The sequence below is a fragment of the Petaurus breviceps genome, unplaced genomic scaffold, assembly GCF_028583685.1.
Source record: "Petaurus breviceps papuanus isolate PSGF00001 unplaced genomic scaffold, PetGlider_PUasm1.0 689, whole genome shotgun sequence".
Lineage (NCBI taxonomy): Eukaryota > Metazoa > Chordata > Mammalia > Diprotodontia > Petauridae > Petaurus > Petaurus breviceps.
The window spans coordinates 1,766,832-1,782,324 of record NW_027186458.1 but is presented as its reverse complement, the minus strand read 5'-3'; the positions used below and the strand labels follow the sequence as shown (position 1 = coordinate 1,782,324).

The window sequence follows — 15,493 nt, the reverse complement described above, 5'->3', positions numbered from 1 at the left end:
TGCTCACCTGTGGCTCCAGAGAAATCTGGTCCAATCTTAAACCTGGTGCTGGAAACCCTTTTGTAACTTCTATTGAAGTAGTTATCCAGTCTCTCAGCTTGAATGTACCCAATGTTAGGGTATTCACTATGTCTCAAGAAAGTCTGTTCTACCTTTGGACCAATTTGTCATGACATCCTTTCCTATGCTAAGTGGAAATCTAAATTCTATTCAATCGATTCTGTTTCTGCCTTTTGGGACTGTGCAATTTAACTCCAATCCTTCTCTCACATTATAGCTCTTCAGATAGTTGAAAATGGACATTTATTAGATTTTAAGCTCCTTGAGGGAAGGGACTTTTGCCTCTTTTTGTGTCCCCAGCACTTAGCATAGTGCCCAGAACATAGCAGGTGCTTAATAAATAGTTATTGACAGACCGATCGATTGTAAGCTCTTTGGAGGCAGGTCCCACACCATTTAACTCCTATCTCAGTGCCTAGTACAATACTCTGCACATAGAAAGCACTTAATAAATATTTTAGTAGGTTGTTAAATGAATGAATACATTAATCTTTTCCAGGTTGATTATCCAACATTTCACCAACCAGTCAGTTCTCATATGGCATCATACCCAGGTGTCTTACCATTCTCTTTGTCCCACCATGAATTGACCCTAGCTTGTCAATTTCTTTCCTAAAATGAAGTACCCAAAAGTGAACACAGTCTCTTATATGGGGTTTGTCTGACCAGGGGAGAAGACATCTTTGTGGCACAGAGGTGATCCTGCATTCATGAAGTTTCTGACAGTAGATCGGTTTCTGTAGGTCCTACCAAGTGATCACCCTAACAAGCTGCCATTCATTCTCAAGTCAGAGACTCATCATGAGTTTGGCTTCAGGGTGATGACTTTTCCAACTGCAGTGATGCTCTCAAGTCATATGGTTGGTGGGGTAGCACATAGGAGAGTGTGAGATATGGAATCAGGTGACCTTGGTTCAAAATCAGGCTCTCTATTTGCTTTCTATTGGTTCATTCATTCATTTATTTGTTTGTTTTCTTATGTATTTATTCACTTCTCTGTGACCCAGTTCTTTTCTATAGAATAACGGTTGGAGCAGATAGTTTCTAAGATCCTTCTTAAAAACCAGTTAATGTGACTTGATCCTTAAGCCTTTCTAGGTCTGAATTTTGGCTGGACTAGATGGCTGCTAAGGTTCCTTATAGTTTTAAATCTGTGATAATATGATCTTGTATAGTAAATAGTAGCCATGTTGCAATATATATTAGTGCAATAGTAATAGTTAAGGGTGGACAGGCACCTGGTTGAACCAGGTCATGAAAGCTGATTGTTAAATTTTTAGTGTGAGCATTTAATACCTTGGAAATCATGCAACATTACAAATAATGTCTTGGTTTATTGTTTTGTTGATTGTCTTGATTTAAGTAAGTGACAGAGAAAATGTTAATAATGCAGATTAAACTTAAGTGTTTCTTGTGTAACCCCCCCCACACACACATACACACATACAGAATCAGTTAGTTGTTAAACATTTGCCATCACACCATTGCAATGTATCTTTGTGGTTTTGATATAAGCATAGAGAATATTCTAAGTGTTTAGTATCTAGTCCTAACCATTTTTCTTCCAGTACATTCATACATCCTAGTGTTAAAATGTTTCTGAAATACATTTCCTGTGTGACTTTGGACAAGTCATTTAACCTTGCTGAGCCTGATGTGCATTGTGCTTTTAGGAAGGCCAGTCTGGCATAATAGTGAAGGGTGTGTTAAGGAGAAAAAGACCTGGGATGGGAAGACCAGTTAGGAGAGTAGCACAGGTATTAGGGGTTCAAGTATTCATTCCAAAATCATTTATTAAGCACCTATGATCTTCCAGAAATTTTTCTAGGTGGCCTGAATACAAGGACAAAAGCAAAATAATGTGTAATCTTGAGGAACTGGCATTCTATTGCAAAAAAAATGTAGAAATATAAGTAAATACAAAATATAGGCAATATCAAATACAGGGTAATTTTTTTTTAAAGCAATTGGGGTTAAGTAATTTGCCCAAGGTTACACAGCCAGTTTTTGTGTGTGTGTGTGGGTGTTAAGTATCTGAGGTCAGAACTGATCCTGGGTCCTCCCGACTCTGGGGCCAGCACTCTTACTCACTGCACCACCTGGCTGCCCCGAAATACAGGGTAATTTTAAAGAGAGTAGGCACTGACCATTGCAAAGATCATAGGATCTTAGGGCTAGAAAGGTCTTCAGGGGCACCTAAGTGAACTCCCTTATTTTAAAGATGAGTAAAGTAAGGCTCCAGAGCCTTGGGAGTAGCAGTCTCTTCCCCCCCCCCCCCAAGAATAAAAACCAACACCAAACCTGCTTTCAGTCCAACTTCCCACAGTCATAATTGAGGGGAGAAATCATCACAAAGAGGGGACTTACTTTCTTCCTCACTACCAGCAACAACCACTGACCAACTTCTATCACAGGCACATGGGCATAGGAGTTCTAGAAATGGCAGCACCTTCCCAGACCGCCAGTCTTTGCCTCCAGTCCAGCCCTCATAGCTGTTGCTAGGAGAAGCATCTCTTGTAGAGAAGGGACCAGCTAGCTATCCCTACTGATCACTAATCTCAGAGCAGACAAGTCATCCTAGCTGATGCACCAAGACATCCTGAGAGAGACAAGAGAGGCACCAGGTGCTATTTTTATATCTGTAGAGACCCAGAAAAGAAAATTCTTGTCCCCAAAGTTCTGGGTACTGTCAACATCAGAATCTGATATGATTTTTTAATCGATGGAAATGCCATTAAGGAAGAGACATGACCATCTGCTTTGCTGCTGCATCTTAAAGATCAGGGGCCCTTTCCTTCTAATTTGCAACTGAAATATTCCCCATGTGTATCTCCCCAATTAGAACATATACCTTAAGAGCAGGGACATTCTTACTTTTCTATCTATAGAATAGTGCTTTGTACATAGTAAGCATTTAATAAATGCTTTATTCACTCATTCATGGAGGAGGGGAGGACATGAACAGAGAGAAAGAAATCAAAATTATAATCAAAGTAAATGAAAAGTAATTTCAGATTGGGAAGAGGTGGAGTATGTGGAAACTAAGAAAGGGCTCAGACTAAGAAAAGTTATGAGAGTCTGGGAAAGAGCTCACAATTCCAAGAGGCAGAGCAGAGGAGGAGGCAGCCCTGCTATTCCAGGCATGGGTAACAAGCTATGCAGGTGAAAGCAGACTGGAGACTTAGGGGATCTCAGACTGCATTAAGTGCAGCCTATCTTCCAGGGATTTGGAGGGGATGTATGTACCCTGTGTTCTCCCCTGGTGGGACAGTCTGGAGTATTATGGCAAGTCTGGACACAGGGTTTAAGAAGGACATTGATGATAAATGGGAGGGTTTCCCAAGGAGGGCAGACAGGACCTTGTTTCCATGTCAAAGACTTGGAAGTGTTTAGCCTGGAGGAGAGGAGACTAGCTAAAGTGGGGGGATGCAGGAGCTATCTTCATGTATTTAAAGGGTTGTCCTATAAAGGAGGAACTACATTTGTTGTTGTTCTCTTTGTCCGTGGAGGGCAGGATCAAGGGGCAGGAACAACCACACAGAAGTTGCAAAGAGAACAATTCCGACTTGATGTCCCGAAAAGTCTTTCCTAATTGTTGTGTCATTTCAGTTGTGTTTGACTCTCCATAACCCCATTTGGGGTTTTCTTGGCAAAAATACTGGAGTGGTATGCCAATTGCTTCTTCAGTTCATTTTATAGATAAAGTGAGGCAAACAGGGTTAAATGACTTGCCCAAGGTCACATAGCTAGTAAGTGTCTGAAAACATATTTGAACTCAAGAAGATGAGCCTTTCTGATTCTAAGCCCAGTGCTATCTCACTGTGCAACCAATGAACTGCTTTGGCAAGTGATGAGTTCACCTTATTGACACTCTTCACATGGTGGCTAGATGACCATTATTCTCATGTGCTATTGTAGAAATTTCTTTTGGATCTGGTTTGGGCTAAGGGGTTGCTGAGTGCCCTTCCAACCCTAAAAGTCTGAAGTTCTGTGGAGTATTAGGATTTATAAGAGTGAGTAATGGGAGACAGAACCTGAAAATAACCTGAGGGTCATACTTTGGAGGATGAGTGTCAGGCTAGAGTGATTAGCCTTTGGCCAATAGGAAGTCAGACTCAGTGGAGGCTACATGGATGAATTCTTGCAGTATTAACTCCCATTCCTTTTATGGGCATGTCTTGTATTTTACAGGAGTTTTTCCATTCAGAAAATATGTCAGGGGCCTTTTGTCCATTAAAAAATCCCATTTTTCATTTTTTAAAAGAATACAAACTTCTGGTGTCCTTGGCAAAAGATTTGATAGTATAGATACTGAAGAAGCCACTCTAACTGGGGGTAACTCACATATTGCTCATTCTTTAAAACTTAATTGTATTAATTTTGTTGAAAATTTTGACTTTAGTTTCTAAAGTGGATGGTTGGATGAACATAAATTTTATTACAGTGGAAAGCTAAAGCTTGTAACTTGAGAAGAAAAAGATTGATGGGAGTTCTTACTTCCCTGAAAAATGCATGCGAGATATTTTTTTCTTCTAAGAAGATAAGGTTTGTATACAGAAAACATCACAATGAAATTTATCCTTTTTTTCTCCCAAGATAATGCATTTCTATTATGATGATTACCCTCTCCCAAAGAACATCAGCTCAGAAAGAGACACAATGGAACTGATTCCTCTCTATATTCATAATTTTTTTTTGGAGGGGTAAGGTAGGACAATTAGGGTTAAATGACTTACCCAAGATCACACAGCTAGGTTTTGTGTGTGTGTGTGTGTGTGTGTTAAATGTCTGAGGCCAGATTTGAACTCAGGTCCTCCTGACTTCAGGGCCAGTGCTCTATTCACTGCACCACCTAACTGCCCCTAATACATTCATAAATTTTGAGGGTCTGGGGATGAGCAGAGGTAGTTAGGTGGCACAGTGGAGAGACTGCAGATCTTGGCGTCAGGAAGACCTCCCCCACTTACTCACTAGCTATAAGACCTTGGATAAGCCACATAACCTGTCTTGGACTCAGTTTCTTTGTCAGTAAAATTGGGATCATAATAGTACCCATTCCACAAGGCTACTATGAGGAGCAAATGAGATAATATCAAATTTCAAGCAGATAATACCTATTATTTTAGATTTAATATTTAGATATTGCAATAATTAAGAAAGTGTTTTTTGCAAACCTTATAGTATGTTAATTAATGCTAGATTTTATTATTATATCAAAATTTATATGCAGCTTCCTCGTCTATAAACAAAGATCTACCTTCCTTTTTCTTTTCTCAAGCCCACATATTTATATTTTCATTGAATACTCAGGAAATTCATGTATTTGAGTTCTATGCTGAAAGGAAGGACATTGAAATTCATTTGACTTCATGTTTCTAAAAGAAGAAAAAAATTCCTGTATGCATTATCTTGGGGTCATATATTACATGTAGTAGATCTCACCATTATAATTCATAGTGCACACACCTGTCAAGTTAACATTCCTTAAGCATACTTTAACCATCTCTCTGTCTTTCTCTCTCCCTCTCTCTTCTCTCTTTCTCTCTCTTTCTCTCTCTGTCTCTCTCTCCTGTCTCTCCCTCTCTGTCTCTGTCTTTCTCTGTCTCTCTCTGTCTCTATGTCTCCCTCTCTCTGTCTGTCTGTCTGTCTCTCTCTCACAGACACACACACACACACACACACACACAAACCTACACATGCACTCCCTTCCCAAGAAGCTTCAATGGCTCACTGTTGCCTCTTTGATAAAGTCCAGACTCCTCTGGTAATAGAAACTCTTCAAGATCTGACTTCATTTAGTTTTCCATATTTTATTTCATATTGCTTCTGCTTATATTTCCAAAATACTTTAAGCCCAAAGAATTTACGCCTTTTAATTCTTACCATATCAAGTTCAGTCCAGTGTTGTAGCTGGTCAAGGAATCTGACTCTGTCATTCAGGATATTAGCCATATGATCTACATGTATCACCATGAATTTATCTGCTGAGCCCAAAACAGTGTGTTTCCAATCAACAAATCATATGTGTGTATATACATATATGTGTGTGTATGTGTGTGTGTATTTAATAAGTATATATAGTACCTTTTAGTGAAATGTAGTTTCAGCCAGGTGGCACAGTGACTAGAATTCTGGGCTTAGAGACAAGAAGACCTGAGTTCAAATCTTGTCTCAGATACTTTCTAGCTGTGTGACCCTGGGCAAGTCACTTTACCCTATTTGCCTCAGTTTCCTTTTCTGCAAAATTAACTGGAGAAGGAAATGGCAAACTACTCTAGTATCTTTACTAAGAAAGCCCCATGGACAACATTGGCAAGCTGTGGTCCACCAGGTCACAAAAAGTTGGAAAGGACTGAACAACTAGACAACAAATATGTCAGGCACTATATTAAGCACTGAAGATTCAAAAAGAAGCAAATGACAGTGCCTGCCCTGGAGGAGTTTATAATCTAATGAGGGTGGGATGGGACAACATGCAGACAAATGTATACAAAATAAGCTATATATAGGACAAATAGGAAATGAGTACGAGAGGGAGACTCTGGGATTCAGAGGGGTCGGGGACAGATTCCTGTAAAAGCAGCATTTTGGTTAGGACTTAAGGGAAGCAGGGGAATAGTCAGAAGGAAGGAGGGAGAGCATTCCAGCATACTGGAGAGCAAGAGAAAATGCCCAGAGTCAAGAGATGAAGTGTCTTGTTTGTGGAATATCCAGGAGACCGGTGGTGCTGGATGGAAGAGTATATATCTGGGACTGAGCTGTAAGACTGGAAAGGTGTGTGTTGGGGGGCAGTTTGTGAAAGGCTTTGAATGCCAAGCAGCGCTTTGGATGTGATCCTGGAGAAAAGAGTAGCCACTGGAGTTTATTGAGTAGAAGATGCTGACATGATCAGACTTACACTTTAGGAAAATCACTTTAGAGGCTGAATAGAGGATGTATCAGAGTGAGGATAGAGTTGGGGCAGGCAGCCCCACCAGCAGCCTATTGTATTAATCCAGGCATGAGGTAATGAGGGCCTGCATCAGGGGTGGGGCAATGTCAGAGGAGAGAAGGGAGTGTATTCAAGAGATGTTGCAAAAGTGAACTTGACCGATCTTGGCCACAGATCAGATGTTGAGGAGTGAGGGACAGTGAAAAATCCAGAACGACCCCTAGGTTGTGAGACTGGAGGACTGAGAGGACAGTGTTGCCCTCTACAATCTTAGGGAAGGTAGGAGGTGGAGAGAGTTTAGGGGGAAAGAGAATAAGTTCCGTTTTGGACAAAGTGAGTTTGAGCCTTCGGGATATCCATATTGAAATGTCTGAAAGAAATTTGGAGATGGAAGATCAGTGGTCAGTGGAGAGATTGGGGCAGGATAGATAGGAAGTGACATTGATTCAACAGGTTCACAATTCTCCTGGAAATTTTTCTGATGACCTGGCAAAGCACCATAGAAGTAAAAGTTACTGTTCGAGTGTTCAGTATTTGTTAGTGTGTCCTTCTGACCATGTCGTAAGCAATTCTTTTGTAGTGAAGGAAATAAATTGCTATCCTTTAACAGGTACCTATTTTTTCATGCCTTCCATAACTGTTCTAGCAGGGAACCTCTTATAACCTTTCCAGGAAACACTAGACTCCAGACTATCAGGGGGAGCAGTCATGATCTGAATACCACATCAAAGTCAGACAATCTACAGAGATTTTTATAATTAATAGTGTCCAGGATTTAGAGTCAAGAACTTCTGGATCAGAGAAATATCAGGCCTGAAGACAAGGCAGGAAAGCATGATCTGAGTTCCTGATTTTTTTTCTTAGTATTTAAATTTTTGTTCTCTGAACAGTTTAGTCATGTTTTAGGAAAACATTAATTTTTTCTTCCTTTATGTGTTAACATTGTACAAACTTCCTGGCTTCCAAATTCCCTTATCATTAGCAATCATACAGTTGGGCAATCTCCTAGGCCACCCTTTCTCTTCTACTTTTAGTTGGCAGGAAATTAAATGAGTCAAGCAAGGGAGAAGCAGGAGAGGTAAAACCAGTGACTTGTGTAAAATTCATCTCTAACTCTCCCATCATGTGAAAAATTCTCAATTTATCCTGAGAATTTCACAATATCGAGTTGCAAATAAGATTAGAAATATTTTCACTTCTTTTGAAATTTCCTGGAAATTCCTAAAGTCAGTCTTTAGTCTTAGAGTCATGGGATTTCAAGCTAGAAGACATCATATTCAATTACCTTAAGCCCAGGGAGGTTATGAATGATGATCTAAATTATCTTTGCTTCACAAACCTTAGAAAGGAAGACCCAAGAACACACTGCAAATTCATCTCTAGAGATCTACAAACATGCCATCTAATCAGGCATAAATAAATGCTTCAATGTGTATCACAAAGAAAATAATTGTTTCAAGCCTCTTTTTATCAATTTCTCCTTTTATTTCTTCTAGAATTGAGTGTACAGATTTTAGTGAACATACTTCTCCACTTTCATCTGGTTTCAGATGCAATTAAAATGGTATTAAAAAAAACCTGCACCTTGCATTAAATTATTCTCAATGAGGCTTAACTGAAAACAATACAATTGTTAGCAAATTAAACCTTGAACCTGCCTGACTTCTGTTAAATTAGATTTCACAGTCTGAAGCTTAGCTGAATTCCTATTTGGCTACAAAGGATCCCAGATCTGGAACTAGCAGAGGTTCTCAGAGGTTATCTAATCTAATTCCTTCATTTTGTAGGCCAGGAGCTAGACCAAGAGATTAAGTTATTTTTCTCAAAGTCACACAGGATAGCGTCAGAGGTGTGATTTGAACCCAGGTCTTGTGACCAGAGGTAGGACCTTTTCTATTTCCATTTTTTCCATAATTTCATTAGTATGGGCCCTCCATCCACCAGTGCAGATTGTAGCCCATCCTCAGCTTCTTTTATATGACCCCCACACAATTCACGTATGGTACCAATTTTATCCATTAACTTTCCATATGCTCCCTAATGAGGAATAAAAAAAATAAGCATAGAATTATGGCAAGGTAAAATTGTCACAGAATTATAAAGGAAGACAGCACACTACATTATACTCTGTATTTATGCAGGGAAGTATTATTTCATTCTCAGAATTGGACAGTTTAAAGAGGGAACAAAACTTTATGAAAACCACTAAATCTTTTATGTACTTTTAAGGAAATGATCCTAGTAACACTCAAGAAGGAACATGTCTGAAGGCATAGGTAATGTTAATTGGGCATGTCATGAGAATCATGCTAAGAGAAGATTAGAGTGATATAGGATATTTACATTTAAGAGGAAGAGCTTGACTCAATTCTATAAACTGCTGTCTTGGCAAGTACAGTTGGAAATAATTCTTGGCAAGTTGAGGTATGTCCAAGGCTAAGATCTGCTCAAAATGGGTAAGATTCTATGAAGCAAGTCCTACACATCACCAACACCAGTGCCTTGTGTCTAGGAAACTTAATATACTTACCTAGATTTAGCTAGAAAAAAAAAGATTAGAATTCCACCAGATTTTTAGCTAAAAAAAAATCTTATCAGAAATTACATTTTTGCCAGAAAAAAAGAAAAAACACATATATGTATGTATGTGTGTGGATATACATGTATATATGTGTGTGTTTTGATAGAAGGGAGAAAGAGACAGAGAGAGAGAGAGAGAGAGAGAGAGAGAGAGAGAGAGAGAGAGAGAGAGAGAGAGAGAGAGAGAAAGAGAGAGAGAGATGCTTGGTGATTGATTAAATGATGCCCTACTATTAAAGGGTGGCTAGGTGGTCCAGTGGATAAAGAACTGGGCCTAGAGTCAGGAAGTCTCATCTTCATGACTTCAAATCCAGTCTTAGACATTCACTAGCTCTTTGATCCTGGGCAAGTCACTTAAACCTGTTTATCTGTTTCTTCATCTACAAAATGAGTTAGAGAAGGAAATGGCAAAGTATTCCACCATCTTTTCCAAGGAAACTCCAAAATGGGGTCACAAAGAGTCAGACACAACTGAACAATTATTCTAAACCATTGATTGGCACTCTGGGAGATCTAAAGATGAATATTGCTTTTAATTTTGCTCTGTTTGTACTGAATAACTTCGTTGTGTCCTTTAATGTTTATTTTTAGCTCTCACCCCCTGCTATAGTTGTGGTTTTAGGGCCACAGAATAATTTATCTGCTTTATGATCTAAGCATTCGGTCCATCTTTGTGAACCATTTGCTATGTAACCCACAAAGGGGTGGCTCATAGCCCAAGTCTATCCAATTCAATGAATATGTGGCTCTAGTTGACCTACCAATATAAACGGCATAGACTGCCAGGCACTCTCAGAACATCTGTAGGTTCCCTACCCCCATCTATTTCTCCCTTTTGAAGTTAAATTGATGCTTCTTTCCTGAACATACATAATTAGCAATGAACACATAAACCCCATCTTTGAGTATGGGAATTGCCTATATGACAAGAGCCTAGATATTTTTTCCATCTTTACTATACTAGTTCAATTATAGAGAATCAGAGATTTCAGAGTTGGAAACTATCTTGTCCAAACCATATCTGAAAGGGATATTTGCTATAATAAATCTGAAAATAGGCCTCCTACAATGATATTCAGTGATGAAGAAACAGCAGTATGCTGCTTAGTATTTTCCCTTATCCAAAGTTCTGTGGGGGAAAAAAGTATTTAGACACACTTTTTAGTTTAATATGCATTACTAACATTTTTGCTCTCAATTTCTTAAGTCTAGACAATCAATGAAACAATAAAACAAGCCCAGAATTCCCAATTTTCTAGGTGTGGATGCTTACACAGAAAATAAAAAAAAAAAAAAAGAGGTAATGGATGCTGACTCAGCACAGCCCTGGGGCAGTTCTCATGGTGAGATAGTTTTCCTCAACATGGATTCTAAATTTCTACACATTTCTCCTGATTCTGCCTTCTAGAGGTGAAACAGACCAACGCTCTGACCTCATGGCTAGCCTTTCAAACACCTGAAGACAACTTTCAGGTCCTCCCGAGTGTTCTCTTCACTGGAATAAATACACCCTATTCCTACAGTCCGTCCTTATATGACTAGCTATCGCCACCCCTCCTCTGAATACTCATCAACTCTTTAGTGACCTTCATAAGCTGTGGAACCTAGAGGTAAACTCAGTGCTATTGATGTGGTGTGACTATGACAGAGGAAAACAAGGGAACTATCTCTTTGCTTCTGGAATCAGTATTGTCCTTAATGCGGCCCAAGAGGCCCTTCGCTTTTGTGGCTGCCACATCCCACAGTTGGCTCTTACTGAGTTTGTGGTTTACTAAACCCTCCAGACCTTTTGCAGGCAAACTGCAATTTAACCATGTTTCCTCTTTCATATTTTTGAAAAGCTGATGTTTTTAACCTAATTGCAAGACTATGATTATCAATGTCTACTGGATTGCTTCTTATTAGATGCAGCCCAATGCTGAGGCCCGCTGAAATCATTGGGGAGCCCGCCTCTGCAAACCACTGTGTTCACTCTTCTCTCACCTTTGCAACATCTCCACTTCTGATGAGTATACTATCAATATCTTTATTCAATTCATTGATAAAAATGTTAAAAGACACAGAGGTAGTAAGCACATATCCCTGGGACATTCCTCTTGCCAAGTTGATAATAAATCATTAATGATTCCTCTTCAAGTTTCATCCATTTAATCAGTTCCTAATCCACCTAATTGTATTAATCAGTCTGCTTCTTTCCTTCTTAGTTATAAGCATAGTATATTTATCAAATATTGTATTCTATCTTCAGAAGTTCCCCTAAATAGCTAGTGTAATAACACTGTTAGAAAAAGAAATAAGTTGAACCCAGTACGATGCTATCTTGATGACGTATGTCTTCCTGAATGTTCACTAGCCATTTTCCTGGGAGACAAAGTGAAGTTCTCTGGCCAAAAGTTCACCAACCTGGTTCTCTTCCTTTTCTTCAAGTCAGTATGTCATTTTCCCTTTTCCAAGCATGTGGTACCTTTTTTGTGGTCCGCAAGCTTCCAGGTCTCACTAAGAATCTCTTGGTAATTATGTCTTCCAGCTCTTTTAGCGCCTGAAGATGTACTTTATCTGGAGCAGAAGATTTGAATTCACCAGAGGACGCTGGATGATCTCACGGTCTCTCCTTAGTTATCTTGGGTATCAACTCCCTGTTTGCCACTTTTCTTCTTCCATTTCCAATACATTGGCGGAAAAGAAAAGGAAAAAAGCAATTGAAGAGCTTTAGATTCTTTTTTCCTATTGAAATGGGGATCTGTGAATATGCTGAGCTCGTTAGCTCATTCAACTGATCCAACTTGCTCGGGCAGAGGGGCTAGGCATCTGCTTCCAAGACAGTCACGATGGCATGGAAGAGACTGGAGAGAGATGGTGGAGAGCCTGGAGACATTTTGCCACTGGTTCTCCTTTTCTAAACAGGTGATTAGAGGGAACTGTTTTTCATTGTCTGTGAACTGGGGGTATCTTCCAAAAGGCTGCTTCTGTTTCAGTCTAGTCTCCTTAGACTTCATACTCTTGAAATGTGCTTTTGGGTGATCTGAAACTGTTTCCCTGTATCTGGTGAGACAGTAATGTAGAGCAGAGCCCATGGAGCCTTCTCATTTTTAGGCTATGGGGCCCTGTCAAAGAACCTTGGTCTTTGGACTCTGTATTTGTCATTTTTGTTTAGGTAAGAAGATTTAGGAAAGAGATGTTGGGGCTTTCTCTTCTCCCACATCAAGTTCAAAAGAACTTGGTCTTTGACCTCTGCATTTGTTTTTTTTTTTTTCTGTTTTAGGAGAAAGGATTGGAGTTTCCTGATCTTATGAGATTTAAAAGGTGAGAAGTTAGTCTGCTGTCCCTGGTTTGCAGCTGGTGAAGTATGAGTGTTACCAGAAGCACAGAGTGACTTTTGGGTCTTAGTCTCATGGAAACCGAGACAAGGACTCAGCTAGTGTTCTTGTCTCAACTGGACATGGATTCAATGGAACCAGGGTTATGTTGGAAGTTAGCTAAAACTATGTTCCCATGGTATTAGAGGAGAAAAGTCTGTCATGTCTATGTCTTCAAATTAAATAATCCCTTCTTAAAAATTCATTTAGATTATGTGGCTAAACGGTATTAAGGAAAATCACTGGCCTTAACTGTGAGGGTAAAACATCTTATAGGTGTTTGAACCAATGGAGACATCCCAACTCTTGGGCTACTCCAGCTTTGTGAGGGGGAGATATAGCAATGTTTCTCTAGGAGAGTGAGTCTATATTATCATCATCCCAAACAGTTTATTATCCTTTCTTTAATCCTCTTTTTCTCTCCCAATAGAGACAATAAAACAAAACAAAGCAGAACAAATCCCTTTCCATTATCTTTTGCTTTCCTCTTCGATCTCAGCTCATTTTGAACTTTAATACTGTAGACTCTGTTTATATAGATCTGTGGGCAACTAGTTGGCACAGTAGATAGGGCCTGAAGTCAGGAAGACCTGAGTTCAAATCTAACCTCAGATACTTAGTAGTTGTATGACCCTGGGCAAGTCCCTTAACCCTGATTCTCCAGTTTCCTCATCTATAAAAATGAACTGGATAAGGAAGTAGCAAATCACTCCAGTATCTCTTCCAAGAAAACCCCAAACGGGGGTCACAAAAAGTTGGTCAAGACTGAAACGACTAAATAACAATGTACAGATCTGTACCTTGCTATTTGTTATTTGTTCTTTCATGTTCTGAGAATATCTTTATTTTTATTTAAAAATAATTGTAGCTGTAGTCATATAACTCCTATGTGTAGCCTGATAGTTGTCCTCCCAGAAAGTATATCCATTCTATAGCTTTTGTGAATGGAATTCTTTTTTCTCTCTTCCTGGTGGGATTTCTTGGTAATATATAGAATGACTGGTGATTTTTGTGGTTTTATTTTATATCTTATTTTGCTCAAGCTATTACTTGTTTCATACTGAGATCCTCAACTATTATAGTTTTACTATTTCTCCCTGTAATTAAATTAACTTTTCCTTTTTGTACTTGGATGTGATGCCACTAGGTACATTGTTTAGTATTAATACAATTTCATGATCATTGCTGCCTTTAATTATAATGTAGTTTTCCTATCTATCAACTTTTAATTATATCTATTTTAATTGTTATCTAGTCTGATATCATGGTTGCTACTCCTGATTTTTTTGAACTTGCTTGAAGTATAATTAATTTTGCTCCAGTCCCTCATTTTAATTCTGTTCAAATATTTCTATTCCAAATGTATTTCTTTTGACCAACTTATTGTTGAATTCTGTTTCTAATTCATTGTGTTTCCTTTGTCTGTTTTATGGATGAGTGAATTTCATTCACAATCACTTTTATGATTGTTAATTGTGTTTTCTTCCTGATAATAAGTTCTTATTTTTTCTTCTATCCTCTTGACTCTCTCCACCTTTACAAAGGAGAAAGGGGTCTGTAATGCTAAGCACAAGGAACTTCCAGGTTTGTATTACAAGCATAGCAAACTCCATTTATTCAGTGACAGATTAAGGCAAAATATTCATAGAAAATCAAAATCAAAATACAGGATAACTCAGTCATTTAGTAAGTCCTCAATTCAATCACAAAGTACTAAGGTCCAAGTACTCCACCCCTGGGAAGCACATTCATTTAGTCAATCCAAAGTCTTCTCTCTAGTTAACTGGAGATCAGTTTCCAATCATAAACAAAGTATATTCATTTGGTCAGTCACAAAGTATAAAAGTCAAAAGTTTTCCACCCTCAGGATCGCAACTGAATTATAATATCATTGATCACCACCAAGCATGCTCTCAAAGGGGCAATGGAGAGCACAAAGGCCATCTACCCCTAAGCCACAACAAGGTTATGATATCATCCCAGCATTCAATACCCAAAAAGAGGTCTTTTCTTCATCTTGACCCGAGGCAAGTTCTCAACAATCTCTGTTCCTGGGAAAGCAAAGCTTAACAAAGCCACAATATACATTGCCAGCATCCTCATCAATTCACTCTCTGCCTGCAGAGCAGTCTAGGGACCCCTGAAACCATCAGCAAGACCCTCCTTCAGGATTTCTGTAAACATACAAAAAAATCCTCCTTCAGTGCTTGTGAACCAACAGCAAGGTTCTAGAACCTCTGCAACAACAGCACTGTCCTTTACCAGCAGATGAATCTGGCAAAGTAACATCAAAGCAGACAGAAAAAATCGTGGCACAACAGTCATACCTCCTCAGTTCTTGGCAGCTCCAGGGAAGTTCTGAAAAGTCCTGGGCAGCTCCCACTGGCCCTCAGCAGTCTGGGTGGCTTCAGCTGGAAGTTCTTTCTATCTCTGTCTCTCTGTCTCTGTTTCTCTATCTCTGTCTCTGTTTCTCTCTGTCTCTGTCTCTCTCTCTATCTCTGTCTCTCTCTGTCTCTCTGTCTCTCTCTGTCTCTCTCTCTGTCTCTCTCTGTCTCTCTCTGTCTCT

The 15,493-nt window shown here is 39.2% G+C and overlaps 1 protein-coding gene and 1 long non-coding RNA gene across 3 annotated transcripts in view; one reads left to right on the top strand and one right to left on the bottom strand.

Moving 5' to 3' along the window:
* The window catches only part of ANKRD50 (ankyrin repeat domain containing 50), a 163,906-nt gene that overhangs the window by 102,197 nt on the left and 46,216 nt on the right, over positions 1–15,493 (bottom strand). The gene's annotated exons all lie outside the window — the stretch shown is intronic.
* LOC138174496 (uncharacterized) overlaps positions 12,103–15,493 on the top strand; it is a 10,242-nt gene continuing 6,851 nt past the window's right edge. For both annotated transcript variants that reach the window (XR_011171748.1, XR_011171747.1), the window contains exons 1-2: positions 12,103–12,475; positions 12,834–12,874. This is a non-coding gene — a long non-coding RNA (uncharacterized lncRNA). The remainder of the gene's footprint in view (positions 12,476–12,833; positions 12,875–15,493) is intronic.